Here is a 15,847-nt window from a genome sequence, read left to right as displayed (position 1 = left end):
TTCATAATTATTTGATTAATTTATCATTACTTCCACCTGCATCTGTGAGGATGCCAATCTTTTCATTTCAAGTTGTAATTGTTTGATAGACTAGATGTTGTTTGGTTACCAGATCTTATCAGTAAACACTTTTTGGCTCTGTGTGTTGGCTATACTGCTTGCTAAGTCATATAAATTTATTATGCATGACCCTGCCTAGGTTCTATACTTTCTCAACCCATGGTTTTCTTCTTAGCAGCCATATCATTTATGAAGACTATGGCTTATCCATCAACCGAAGAGCTTGAGCTCATTTGTTGTAACTTTTCTGGATGAGAGGACTGGTTACTACAAGAGTATCTCTAGGAAAAGTCTTTCAGACTTTCTAAATACTCTGACAGAATGCACTATCAACCGTGTAGTGATGAGCTCCAACAACAATAGATCAAAGCTTTAAATCACTGCCTAAATAATCGAGGATAAATTTATACTTAATTTTTGAAATTAGATTTTACATATGTAAACCTTATATAAGGAATTAGTATCATGGTAAATGTTCTAAAGGTTTGATGGGTTTTAGAACATGAAAGTTTGCCAAAGATTGGGATTTTAAAAGGGCTTGGGAAGATACAAAGGCACAGAACATACAAATTTATGTATGACGTGAGAATGATGTAAAAGAAATATTTCAATGCCCAATGTTCATTTTAAAATCTGTAGATACAATCTTTAAAGAATGGCACTTGCTCTCATGTCTCCATAGTAGAGCTTCTATGCTCTGCAATGACAATTTAAACATAATATGAACTTTTTCTCATGATCTAAGTCATGATCACTGATACATTTAGTGCCAATATCCCAAGTGAATGCATCTGCACTACCACCATAATATTTAGTATGTTCATCATAGTTTTTAAAGTACATGAGATGGAGGAAAAACATAATGTGATAAAATAAGGGATTTTGGTCAATGTGATTGACCTGACAAAAAAAAGTTTGGTCAAATAGGTTTGGAAGAGGTTTAAAAACTTAGTGATGGTTCAAAAGGTCACTTTGAACATTGTTTTCAGTTGATTATCTATTGGTATGCTCAAACTCAGATATTACACATTATAATTTTTATATAGAAAAATGTCATGGTTTATCTTTGCAACAAATGTTTCTCTGTTGCTTGTCAAGATAAAAAAAATTTGGATAGCAATTTGTTCTGTAGAATGCAATTGTTAAGGCACCATGATTGGGGAATTGTTATATGGCAGTTGCACATCCCAAAGAAAATACAGTAATTCTCCAAACATAGATGCCATCTATCAAAACAAGTATTACATTCAAGGAAATGATTACAAACTCAGTTCTATTGTTCTGGGAATGGAGGAAAGCATCTCAAAATGTTAATATTTTTCTTAGAGGCAAGGTCAACTGTTCAGGTTTACAGCTCCAAAATTTGGAAACAAGCTGTACATTGTCAATTTCCCAAGTGAAGAGGATTATGATAACTATTGTAGAAGGTAAGGGGAGTGCTGTTCAGATCTAGATGTGAAACTGATGTACCTTGATATTGAGGAGCCAGACAATTGAGCAAAATATCTTGGAGTAGGAACCCAAGAATTTCTTGCATATTAAAATCCGAATCAAGATAACCAAGGAAAATACTTGTTCTATTTCAGTCTCTTAGAAGAACTTGATTTCTTAGGCAACAGTGTAGAATCTTGGGCTCAAGACCTCAGTGAATCCAAATCCACACCTGTTGGGTTTGTTCTACAAAATTCAAATACACTGTGACACAAATCACTAGACAATCCAATTTGAAGTGTAGTGCAACATAAAGCCATTTGACATATGTGAATTCATTTTAGGCAGTCACTATATATAGTACAGATATGCCATATATTTCTAAAGGGAGTACAAATATAGGTTGATTATGGATTGGAAGCCTTTTCTCATTGATTCCTATAAAGGCAATGAAAATATCTTTACCATATTTGCCAATTGGGCTAAAAGGTTGTTCAAACTTAATTCTACGATGAATGTCATTATGCTGATAGGCATGGTTAAAACTGAAGGTCAATATAGAAGCTGAGTCTTCCACTGTAAGCTGCAAGAGAGAGCAAAGGAAGCAAGCATCTGGAATTCTTTCTGAATGAAAAGGTTTTCCTTTAGTCTGATAAACAGTATATGGGGCTGTATAGGCAACCAATGTTGGATTTGGTACTCTGCCTTGGGCCATTTTCAATCTCATTTAGTCCACTTTGGGGAAACTGTGCTGGATGAGAGGGAATTAACTTGCTCATCCACTTGGTTAGCTCAGTATTGACTTTGGGGGAATTGGAATTGCAGAGATTCTATTGGTCACTCTACTTATTTTGGAGCAAGTCTTTTTTTCAAGATTAATCATCTTTTACTTATTCAGTGCTTGACTAGTTTTTTTTTTCACTTATTCAGTGCTTGACTAGTTAGTCCATCAATAGAGGAATTGTGAGATTTTGCCAAGATCTAGAGGCAATGGAAAGCACAAATAAGAGAGAACAAAATAGATGATAGACATAAATTGTATTCTATCTAGATGCAAAATATGATCAACTGGATCATTACAAGATGTTGATTGATTGCCCGTACAAACAATGTAGATGAGCCTGCTTATATAGGCAAGGCTAGGGATATGTGAGCACACAAACATGACATGTGGCTCAATAAGAAACAATGGTAGGTAGGAAATAGGTGTGGGTAGGTAGGAGAAACAATATGATATTCCACATGAGGTGGAATGTAACAACAAGATCACACCATAAAAGGTGGAAATTCTCCTACACACACTATCCCAATGTGGTGCAAACACCCAAGTGTCTCATACCCAAACTACTGTTAAATGCATGTACCTAAGTAAACTTAAGTAAAATCTAATAATATCCATGATGAATATTTATTTACACCAACACCCCCCCTTAAGTGCAACTTAGGGGAATGCACTAAAGTCTTCAATGCAACTAAGCAATGCAAGATGGGTCCCGGCTACATGGCCATGTTAGGTACCCATGTACAAATGCAAATGCAATCTCCCATAAACGGAGAAAGAGAGAAAAACCCAATGGGAAAAAACTCCCCCCCAAAAGAGAGATGATGAAAACACACAATGCTCTCAATGATGAATGAGAAGAACAAAACCTCATGTGAGGAAAAAGTCCCCCCCATAAGAGAGAAGAGACCATGAAGCCCCCCTCAATGTCGAATCTCCTGCAAGGATGGTCCAATGATGTTGACCAAAATACCTCCCCATAATGAAAGAAAGAGAGCCAATGCTGCACCAATAATGTCAAAGTGTGACAAAACCAGGTAAAATGTTGATGACGATGAATCACTCGCTGCAACAAAATGAAGATCAAGCATGGAGACAACCTGCTTTGAGCATCATCTGGATACTTGTAAATGGCAGAAATACTCGTACAATCTAAGGCTCATGGGAGCCATGCACAAATGTGTACAATCTAAGTCTCAACTGGAGCCATGCACCAAGTCTCACAAGATATTCTTAATCTACGTGTACAAGAGGATTGCATCAAATAGTCAACAATAACAAGATACAAAGAGGTGTGGCACTTTATGATAGTGCGAGTACAACATTGCTCAAGCAAGAGCATACATCATGATAAAATATTCAAATGTGGAAACATGAAAATGATGCCACCAACAAAGAAGCCTTGTAGAATACTGCAGATGAAGATGCCTTTGAATGAAATTTCACCAAGAGATATAAATGAACAACTGACCACCCATAAAAAGATCATGTTGGCACTTGCAAATAATGGCAAAGTGGACTTCTAATTTCAATGATTACAACTTCTCAAAATGAGATATAAGAGACTTCAACAAATACTGCTAGCGATCTAAACTGAGATCCAAGCAATATACAAGTACCAAAGAGGCCAAAAAATGATCAAATATTGAAAGTACAATTTTTATTCAAAATCACTGCAAACTAATGGCAGATTATGAAAGTAGACAAAAAATTATGCACTTTCAAAAAAACGGCACCTGAAAAGGAGTCCATATAAAGCCCAAATGAAGCCTCCAAAGTCGTAAAAATCGGGATTTCATAATTTCCAAAAAACCTGTATCCGAAAAATAGAAAACTCTTGGACCACTGTATAGATCACGAAATTCTACCCCAAAACAAAAAAAATTGCTCGAAAAAAGGAGTCCGGATGAGTGAGATATCACTATTTGAAAATTGCCTGCAAACTTATAATTTTTGGAAAATTTCCGTCGCAGCTTCAAACTTCAAATGCCTCTAGATTTGGCCTCCAAAGTCCGATTTGGATGAAACAAAAGGCAAAACTGACTTTCTTGGACCTCCTCAATCCAATGATAACCTCAGATTTGACCCATCAAGCTTCAATAATAACCTGCAATAGAAAGCTCCAAAATACACAACCCCAAATAGCATCAAATTTCTCTCAATTTAGCAAACCAATGATACTCTAATGGCTCTGATACCATGTGAGATTTTGCCAAGATCTAGTGGCAATGGAAATCACAAATAAGAGAGAACAAAATAGATGATAGGCATAAACTGTATTCTATCAAGATGCAAAATATGATCAATTGGATCATTACAAGATGTTGATTGATTGCCTGTACAAACAATGTAGATGAGCCTGCTTATATAGGCAAGGCTAGGGATACGTGAGCACACAAACATGACATGTGGCTCAATAAGAAACAAGGGTAGGTAGGAAATAGGTGTGGGTAGGTAGGAGAAACAATATAATATTCCACATGAGGTGGAATGTAACAACAAGATCACACCATAAAAGGTGGAAATTCTTCTACACACACGATCCCAATGTGGCACAAACACCCAAGTGTCTCATACCCAAACTACTATTAAATGCATGTACCTAAGTAAACTTAAGTAAAGTGTAATAATATCCATGATGAATATTTATTTACACCAACATGAATCATAAAGTTGTTAGGCGTAATAGGAACAGGGTCTTCAACCATAGACATAATCATAATCTCTTTTTGGCTCACTTTCCTTTCTATGTTAGGGTTTAGGGATGGAATTACAAAAGCATTTTGGTTCTCTTCCTTGCTACTTAGTTTAACCACCAAATTGACATTAGTCTTCTCATTGACGACATACTTCCTAGCTCTCAGTACCAACGAAGTACCATTTTCCTGAGATGCCTCTTGAATTAGCAGTAAAAGCAAATATCCAAGCCACCCAGAGCATTAACTGGAAAATTATATTTGGAACCATTGAATTCAGTTTAATAACCTAAGGACTGGGTAGAAAAGGGTCAAGTGCTACCAAAAATTTAGCATGCATCTGTGAAAAGGGAAATCTTATTTTCTCCAGTCTTAATTCTTCACCCATAGCTTTTAGGAAAAAGGGTAAAAACCTTGATAAATGGAAAGGAACATTTAAGATCTGAAGTCACCTAGGAGTGGCTTTAACAAATATTGTTTCAAGATCACACTCAGGGGACTAGGTAATTACTTAAGCAAAGAATGGTCTACATTCCAACATTCTTTGTTAACAACATTCTTTGCTAGTTAGTCTTCTAGTCATGGGAAGCATTTTTTAAAACTTCATAAAGATGCCTTTTTCAACCATTCTAAAAAAACTTGTGTGGATGCTCATTTTCTATCCCTTTCAGGTATTCAATATGCTTCAATCAAGCCTGTAGGTGCGTCCTTCTCTCTCAAGTCTGATTTTCATTTGCTCCTTCTTCATTTAGACCTGCAAGACAAGCCAGTATTACATAAAAGAGACATGAATTAAATGAAAATAGCATCAACACTGTCCTTTAGAATGCTAATAAATTCGTCTTTAATGCCCACTCATAAAAGTGTCTCAAGGTTTGCAACTCTGAGAAAATGCTGTAAGAATCCTCTGATTTGCTTAGTTTGCTCCGCTCCTTGCTTTTGTGTTTTAAATTGAATTGGAGTGGTGCTGAATGACAAAATTTCCATAAGGTCATGTTCTGTACTTTCCATTTTGGATTTCTTGCTTCCATTTGTCGTAGAATGTGATGCATCAAGATTTATGCAAAAGGGACATCTAATCGCCTTTGAAATCCAACAGTTAAAGGACATTGAAAGGAGTTATTCAATTTATGATAACGAAATCTTATCTATAATGCATGCCCTAGACAAGTTTAGACAATATCTAGTCTGTGGTCAAAACAAACCACAATAGTTTGAAGTTTTTTTAAAAGCAAAGAGACCTGAACAACAAGCAACATAAATAGGTAAGAAGCTTCAAGCTTATGACTTTGACATTGAATATGTCATAGGTAAGAAAAATGTGATAGCTTATGCTCTATTAAGAAGGCCTTACATTCATTATAAAAAATTTGTCTTCATTGGAAAGCTAATAGAATAATAGAATAAGGGAAAAAGACATTTGCTATGAACATTTTGGAAGAGAAGATCCATGATGAAAGATATAAGGTTGTAGATGACCTTACTCTATATAAAGACAAAATTTAGCTTAGCCCAGGATCAAAGATCAAGAATAAAATTTTAAAAGCTGCACATGGCATACCCTTGGCAGGACATCAAGGTTACTTTAAGACCTATCAACAAATCAGGGAGAGATTTTCATGGAAGGGCCTCAAAGGAGATGTATTTAAGTATGTTAGGGAGTGCCTTATCTACTACTAGAATAAAATAAAATGTCTTTTTCATAAGGTTATTACAACCATCACTAATTGCAAACCAGAAATAGGAAAGTATATTTATGGATTTCATTATGGGACTCGCTAAGTCACATGGTAAAGATTGTATGTATGTGAGGGTTGATAGGCGTACGGGTTGATAAGCATACTAAGTGTGGGATTATTACAACCATTACTAATTGCAAACCAGAAATAGGAAAGTATATTTGATTTCTTAATGGGATTCTCTAAGTCGCATGGTAAAGATTGTATATATATGAGGGTTGATAGGTATACTAAGTATGGCTTTCTCTTTTCCATTTCTACAAAGTTTTAGGCACCTCAAGTGGCCAAATTATTTTTCAAAGAAGTTTTTAGATTACATGGTGTTGTGATCTTTTCACACATTGCCCCATTGCAAAAGGGGAACCCCAGTTTCTGCTTTTTAGGGTTCTTAGTCGCCAATCTTTGAGAGTTTGGGGCTAGAAGTCAATCAAGGAGTCAATCATCAGAACAGTGTTAAGACACCATCAAAGTGCTTAGAGGGCTCGAGGGATGAAAAATGCAACTGCTTAGGGTCAATTCTGACAACTTCCTATTTTTGTGGGATTCCGTTTTTTTGCTTTTTGCTTTTTCATTTTTGGCATTTTGGGACTAATCTGGGAAGCAACTTTTTCACCTGCGTTTTGCTTTTTGCTTTTTTTCAGCTTTTTTGAAAGTTGACCTAGGATTGGGTCACTCAGGTCATGGCACAGGGTTCCTGTATTCAAAATGATTTTTTTTAATATCCAAGTATGAAAAGCAATGGAAAATCATATGGGCTAGGCGTTGATCCAGATTTTCCAGACAAACATGAAGTGTTGAGCAAGAAAATTCATTGAGTGTTTATGGCCAAGAAAATTTTCTAAATGGAGAAGGCAACGTCTTGTGCAAAGCTCAAGTCCGCCATCATGGAGATGGCAATGTCTTGTGCCATAGCAAATTCCCCCAAGGCAAATATGAAAACGTCTCAACCACACATGAGTTCCCCCCAAGGCAAAGATGAAAATGTATTAACCGCACATGAGTTACTTGCCCCCCCTAAGGTTGAAAGATTGGCTTGCCAAGTGCTAAAGTCCTCCAAGAAGAGGTAAAGTTTGGCATGAGAAAGCATGAAGTCCACCCCCCCCAAAGAGGGAAATGTCTTGATCAATGGTCAAGTCTGCCTAGGAAAAGCATTAAGATGTCATGAAAACACTTCAACTCCGCCCAAATATATAAAGAAACCACAAAACACATGGCCAACTCTGCCCAAGGCATGATTGGAAATATCTTGGCAAATGATGAAGTCCGCTTGGGAAAAGCACAAAACGTCCTAACAATACATGAAGTCCGCCCAACACTTAGCATGAAAATGTCTCAAGCCATGGCTAAGTCCACCCAAATCATAATGGAAATGTCCCAAAGAATGGTCAACTCCACCTTACATAAGAGCATGACAACTCTGCCTTGCATACAAGCACATCGAGTCCGCCAAAGGTTGAAGTAAAGAATGGCATGACATAAGCCAAAGTTCGCCTTGACACTTAGAAAATTGGCATGGCAAAGGGTAAAGTCCACCCAACAAAGGATAAACATGGTGTGAGGACACTTAAAGTCCGCCCAAGTTACCAAGAGAATGGCATAACATATGCCAAAGTCCTCCAAAGCAAAGAGAAAGAATGGTCTAAGGCCACATGAAGTCCACCATCTTGAAGTTGGAAATGGCATGACACCACACAAACTTCGCCAAGGACATGAAAGAAATGTTTTAACACATGGCAAAGTCTGCCATAGATCAAGAGTTGACCAAGTTTGGAAAGTCAAGGAAATTTGCCCAACACTTGGGATATTTTTCAGAAAATTTGCCCAACACCTAGAGAAATTTCTCGAAACACATGAAGAATCTAGAAGATTCCTTGCCAACACATGGACAAGATGAAGATAAGGTGTGAAGTGGCACCAAGAGTAAAAAAAATAGAAACTTTCTTTTGAAATCTTTTGAAGGGATTAAGTTGCCATTTTGAGGAAGGTGAGAAGAGGACTAGGTTCAATGAATCCATAAAAGAATGTAAAGATGCTAAAAAGATTGAATTTTTCAATCTTATATCAATTTCAACTTGTCATTTTCATTCTCATCCTTTCTCAAGTTCAAGGAAGGAAGATTTTTGAAGGCAACAAGTGAATTTTTTGAAGCAAAGAAGGAATTACTCAAGAATTTTCTGAAGTGAAGGTATTTTTTCATCAAAGTATTCAGTCAAAAGTATAATTTCAAAGTTCAAAATCTGAGTTATTGACTGATTTATTTCATTCTTTTTTGTCTCGAACACTTATTTTCATAAATTTTACAAGTGTTGAGCAGATTTCTGCCATTTTATGGTATGATTTTTCACAGAATTTGTATCTTATGACAGGCTGGAGGTCCAAATTTAAGACAAAAGAATTCAAAACCAAGTTTAAAATTTTAAAGTTTGTTGGAAGTAATATTTAATTTTCCATGTTTCTTGCAAGTAGTAGATGACCACTCAGGGAGGGCTTTCGAGAAAGGTCCAAATGAAATTTGCAAACAAAGGAGTACAACCTGAGTCCAAAATCACTTCAAAGTGGAAAAAGGTTGGAGACACCAACCTTGGTCGTGTGGATTTCAAGGAATTCAAAAGAAGAATGTACGGGCAAGATGAATATTTATCCACACCAATTGCTCGACAAATGATGAGGAATGGCATAATCCAGGCAGCTGGATTTCCACTAGCCGTGGAATGCAGTGAGCTGATTGTTGAATGTGCAATACATTATAACGTCCAAGAAAGATAGATCATTGCACCTGATGGGACGGTATTGGCTTACCTTGGAGAATTGGCTATCTAGGAGGCATTTGAGATTCCAAACTACAACCGAACCTCATTCAAAACCAAGGAAGAAACCACAAAAATTTATGAAGACCAGCTTGAACCTTGTGCGACAATTGTCAATAAGCTATGCTTGGAGAAACCAAGGGCCACCTATAAAAAGATGCCAAAGAAGCTTCTTCGCACTTATTTCAAGGAGGATTATGGGGACATTATTTTGCTATTGAATAGAGTAATGGGCAGCCCTCAAGGTGTGCCATTTGAAACTTGGATGTATTATTTTATTGATGAGATTACTTCAGGGGTCAAAATGTTCAATTGGGCTAGGATAATCAGCAATAACCTAGACGAACAACTAAGAAATTTGGAAAGGACAAGGTCCTTCTACATGAGTTCCTACATTATTTACCTACTAGCTGGAAATTATAGATACACGGGATTGATTTGCAAGGGTGTAGTAGGTAATGGAGAGATTGAATTCAAGGCATATGACTGTTATCCACAACTGCAACTTCATTAAAAATCCCATTTCAAACGAGTGAATGATGCATTTTTAATGTACATCACTAGGAAAATGCGGGGAGGAACTCATCAGAGGCTCACTCAGGAAGCCAAGGACTTGGTAAGCAAATTTGGATCCTAGTTAATTCAGTATCCAAGATTCACATATTTGAGAGTTTAGGGATTTACTGGACGTCCTTACAGACTTCCAATTCATCCCACCAATAGAATGATATTGCTTGAAATTCATAGGCAATTGGAAACATATGAGTGCTTCCAAAGAGCAAAGAACAAGACTGCAATTTCCTTTCCATTTTTTATTGGAAATATGTTGGAATCTTGTTCAACGACACAAGCAGTTGAAGATGCAATGGTATCCATTCATCTTCTACCGATCCAAAGCAAGCTAATTTTGATCCCCACAATCACATTGGATTGGTAAATGGAGAGAAATACAGGCATAGGGTGGAACTTGAAGACTTTTGGGCGAATGCTATAGATGAATTTGATATCAAGAAAAGGCTATGGTCAAGATTGCTTGTAAATTTGATCAGAACAACCAAGCTTTTTCGTATGCTTGACCAACTGGAGGATGATGGAGAATGCACTTAGCCACGCTATGATGAGAATAGGCCTCTTTCTCTAGTGAGATGGTCGAAACCAGTACTTGCAGATTCAGCCCTTTGCTGCGGCCAGTTGTCAAATATACACAATGGTGGGTTGATTAGCGAGTGCAAGAGCTAGAATGAAGAAGTATGACTCTCACAAATCATATTCTTCTAATGAAGGAGCATCTCGAAATGTTGGGCCACTTGAAAGTATTAATTCAAGAAAAAGAAAAGAAACAGTTGAAGGTTCTATGAGATCCAAAGGGAAGAAAGTTATAAATGAGGGGGCTGCTGAAAAGAAACAGAGGTCGGAGCCATCCTGTTCCGCCAGCATCCAGAAATTTGAACGATGTATTAATTCTTGAAGATGAACCAATGGCTGAGGTGAAGATTCCTTCTCCAATTCATGAAGGAAATATAGAATCAATCCAGCAAGAGGATCAAGAACCCCCATCTCCTTCAAATATGGAGATAATCGAGTTAGAAAATGAGATGGATATCCTAGACGAAGGATTCCAAGAAGGAATTATTTCCGCTCTTCGAGGGGTCGAGGATAATCCGTGTGAAGAAAGTAATCATGAAGAGCAAGGTATTGAACAACCCACAATTCTTGATTGGTTAAAAGAAAGGATGAAAGTAAAGGCACCTATGGAAGATCAAGAAGAAGATGACACAGCTGATTTCTTGGCTAGGTTGGGAAAGGTGGCAGTAAGGAAGACAACCAAAAGGTTTTCCATGATTAAAAGGGATGAAATAGGTTGTCGTTTGGTTCAGATTGTTGTGCCAAAAGTTGATAAGGCAAAAAAAGACATTACTCCTCGAGCATGAAATTACAACTATCAACTTAGGCCGAGCCACCAAAGGACAAGAAGTTGAGGACTTGGATAATAGGGTCATTTCCATCAAGGCAAGATTGGAAAAGGAAATAGGAAAGAAAAGGGAGTACAAAAAAGAAGTTGAGCAGTTAAAGAAGTATATCCAACACTTGACCAAACCTATTGATCAAGGGGATGCACCAGTTCCTCCACTCTTGACTCTTCCACAAGAAACCATTGAAGATTTTGAAGAAAGAAAAGTGACAGCTAGAGAAGCTAAGGAATGGATAGTAGATAACAATGATGAGGTTGTCACATTCGTGGAAAAGTTGATGTTAGCATATGGACAAACTTCTTTGCTTTCCAGAATTGCAAACATGGCAGAAACATGGGAAGATTTTCAAGATATTCAAGATAGAATAATCCCGAGTTACCGGGTTTCACACTCATAAGCCCAAATACTGGTCTTGGTTCGAGTTCGGTTCGTGTTTGGTTCGGTTCGAAATAGCAGTCAGTAAAGTCAAAACACCTGTTGCAGTTGCCGTCGTTGAAAACACTTGTTTGCAGGTTGCCGTCGATGAAAACACTTGTTTGTAGATTGCCATCGATGAAATCACCCATTTGCAGTTGCCGTTGATGGAGGAATACAGTTGTCGACACTTATTTGCAAATGATGTCAATGGAGGGAGAGATACAGTTGCCGTCGATGGAGGGATACATGCCATCGATGAAGGAAGGGCTACGAATAGCGAAGCCTTCGATAATTCATTGGCTTTCCGTTTATTAATTTTACACCTAAAAAGCTATTCTATAAATTCATAATTCACTGATTTATAATTTTATACACATGTTAATAATATATTTTATTATATTTAATATATTATATTATATAATAATATATATTATTATATATATTATAACTATCAATATTATATAATTTTTCTATTGCTTTTGTACTAACGACCCCAAATCCCTTTTCAAAATTTTGCCATACCGGCATACTGGTTCTTCGAACCCGAACCAGTGCCCGAACCTGAACCGGCAACCTAGGAATAATCCCATGCCTAAGGGTTTTGAACAGGATCCCCAAACAAGAATTGATAGATGGACACGTGATTGCAGGTGGAGATGTATATGATTTCAACACGTGGTATTGGGCATTAATTGCCCAAAATGAAGTTCTGGAAAAGGTAAAGGTTGATAGCATTAGAGTTGAAGAGTAGATTAAAGAAATTCAAAACAAGATTTTCCTTGTGGTTGCTGATATACTTGGGAAAGAAACAATCCGGGAAAATGAAATGCAAATGGAAAATCTAAAGCTCAAAACTTAGGAGAATTTCTTTGCTATCACAGGGCCAATCTTGAAACATAATCGAACTAATGCATCAAGTTTCTTGTCCATCATGGATGCCTTCCAAAAACAAGATTTGGAATGGGAAAATGCTTTTGCTACATATGCTGATGACTTGGACGTAATGGAATTCAAGATAACATGCTGCCACATGTCACGATGGAAGAGGTCAATCCTCTTGTGTCCAGGTTCATCGAACATGCTGCTGTGGAAAGAGGATAAGGATGCATCCTTCTAGAAGAAAGCGTTTTGTGCCACTTGTCTTTACTTTATTTGTTCTTATTGGATAACTATTGGAAACCTTATTCAAGGTGTATGTGTTTTAATCTCGGCCGTTGATCTTTGTTTGATCTGGGCTTTTCATTTGTTTTCGAATCTCTATATAAGCCCCTCTTCTCTCATTTTATTTTGTGGAGAGATTTATGAAATTGTTGCTAAGAGCTATTTTGATAATAAAAGTTCATTTGCATTTGCTTTGAATCCTTATTGTTATCATGCGGTTGCATGGTATCATGTTTTTTTCAATTTAGAATAGATTTTCTTTACAAAGTTGTTAGATGAATGAAATATTTGATAGTATAGATTGGTGAAATTGTTGCTCATACTTTTTTTGAACAAATGATTTTTGTTCATTGTGTAAAGTTAGCTTGAGCTTATTTTGTGGATGCTTTAACTTCTACTTTGGATAAATATTGTTCATTTGATGGTATTATTCACAGTATGAAAATCTTTAGCACAACCCTTGAAGAGTGCACCTACTTTGTGTAGTCCGTAGTGTGGTGAAGCAAAGCGTGGTTATTGGTTTCACCTAATCTTTACCGTCTCTTAAATTCTTAGGAATAGTATAGAATTCCTAAATCCCTTTTCCTTTTATCTTTTTTAAAGTCTAAATTGAGAAAATCCCAAAAATATAAAGCTGAAAGTCTTCATTGTCATTGAAATTCACAAGGCCCCCTTGGATTACCAGCATACATGACCAAACGAGCTATATTCAACATTAAAGTCTCTAGTGTGCAGTATAAACCATAGAAGCAATAGTCTGCAAAAAATTGCGATTACACCCGATTAATCCTGAATCCTGGAGCTAGTCGATTTATTCCTTGAAAAAATCCCGATTCATGAAAAAATCGTTGATCAATTGTTGACCCAAATTTCAATATTTTTTGCATTTAAATCACGTTAAAATCATGTTAAAAAGGTGAAAAAATGGCAAAAAAACTGAAAAAACCATTGTAAAAACTTGCAAAGTCCTACAAAAACTCGTGAAATTACTAAATTGCTTAGAAATAGGGTTGATTTGAGACGGAATCAGAGTCAATGTGGAATCAACGTTGAAAAGGTTTGTTATTTTGTCCATTTTTGTGGGGTTCATCATTCACCACACTTCACTTGTTCAAACTCACTAGCTCAACAACCCAACAAAAGTAGAAAGCCCGTGAGCTCAATGGTCCAATAGGGGTTTGAACCTTGGTGGCTGCCTCACCAATGGAGTGTTTCTACCACAACATTAAATGTCTGAAGGCATATATAATATATATAGATACAGATATATGAAATTTAATTTATAATTGATATAGTTAATTTTTGCTCAAACAAAGACATACATTTCATTATGTGACCAATATATTCAAAGTGCTCCACGAAATAAATCTGAATGACAACAAACAAGCTTACATAGTTGTAATAAAAGAGTCTCCAACACACAATCATTAAAATTTGTCTCTACCTAAAATAGTAGTTGCAAGCTAGGTATTGCCAAAACCTGTGGCTTGCTAATCTTTTACTTCAGCTAAACAAATGACTTTTGTTGAATTCTACCCCATATAAAAGACTTACCAATTGTCATCAGGGAATATAAAGCATTACAACTGTGGAATTTGATTTGATAAGCTTTCTCAAATATTAAACTACCCCTAAGAAAAATCCTTGCCTCAATCACAGTGAAAGTCTTAGATCACTTCAAAATGGCTTCCACTTTTACTAAATTCCTAACAATAGCTGGATCTCTATCTAATAAATTTTGACCTCAGCTACTTCATAGACTTAGCTAATCTTGGATCTCAGACTTAGATAACTATTTGGTGACTGCCCTTTTAAAAATTTAAATGAATATTTGCCTATGTAATCAGCAATATGAATATAAACAACAAAAAATCTATTTTCTACAATCATGGGTTAAACTCTATTTTATTTACTCTATATCTCTATGCTATGGAAATGCCCTTAATTTAAAAAAAAAGTAGTGTGTCTATTTTTCTACAATTTTTTACGAATCTTTTAAATCCAATTTTTTACCCACTTTTTCAAAAAATCTTGTACTTTTGGTTTGCTAATTTTTTCCCCAAACAATTTTTGTTGCTATGATATAAAGCATAGCAATTGTGGAATATGATTTGATAAGCTTTCTAAAATATTGAATTACCCTACAAAACTCCTTACCTCAATCACAATGAAATTCTTGGATCACTTCAAAATGGCTTACACTTTTACTATTTGTCTGTTAACTCTTGATCTCAGTTACTTCATAGACTTGGCTAACATTTGATCTCAGACTTAAGACAACTATTTGGTGTATTTAGTGATGCCCTTTTTAAAATTTTAACTGAATATTTGTGTGTGTAATCAGCAATATGAATGTAAACAACAAAAAAATTATTTTCTACAATTCATGTGTTAAACTCTATTTTATTTGCTCTTTATATCTTATGCTATGGAAATGCCCTTAGTTTCTAAGAAAAATAGTTTCTCTTTTTCTACTATTTTTTTTTTTTTTTTTTTATCCAAAATTTTCCCCATTTTTTCAAAAAAGCTTATACTTTTGGTTTGCCAATTTTTCCCCCAAACGATTTTTGCTACTATGGTATAAACATTGGAATCGGCATATGATCTTCTTTGCAATCTTAGCATATGCGGTAATTTTATCCAAGAGAGAATAGAGTGTTTTTTGGGCATCTTTATTTTGTGTTCGGTGTGTCATAAAACACGCACCAACACATGGGTTGCCAAAAACATAGTAAGTGATAGAGTTAGTCGGTTTCTCCATTTGTTTTGGAAAGTGCCAATT

The 15,847-nt window shown here is 36.1% G+C and overlaps 1 protein-coding gene across 3 annotated transcripts in view; it reads left to right on the top strand.

The window, feature by feature from the left end:
* LOC131069982 (uncharacterized) overlaps positions 1–15,847 on the top strand; it is an 87,354-nt gene that overhangs the window by 60,699 nt on the left and 10,808 nt on the right. The window lies entirely within an intron of this gene.

Source organism: Cryptomeria japonica, chromosome 6 (genome assembly GCF_030272615.1).
Source record: "Cryptomeria japonica chromosome 6, Sugi_1.0, whole genome shotgun sequence".
Taxonomy (NCBI): domain Eukaryota; kingdom Viridiplantae; phylum Streptophyta; class Pinopsida; order Cupressales; family Cupressaceae; genus Cryptomeria; species Cryptomeria japonica.
Note: the sequence above shows the minus strand (reverse complement) of the source record. Positions and strands in the feature narration are given on the sequence as shown.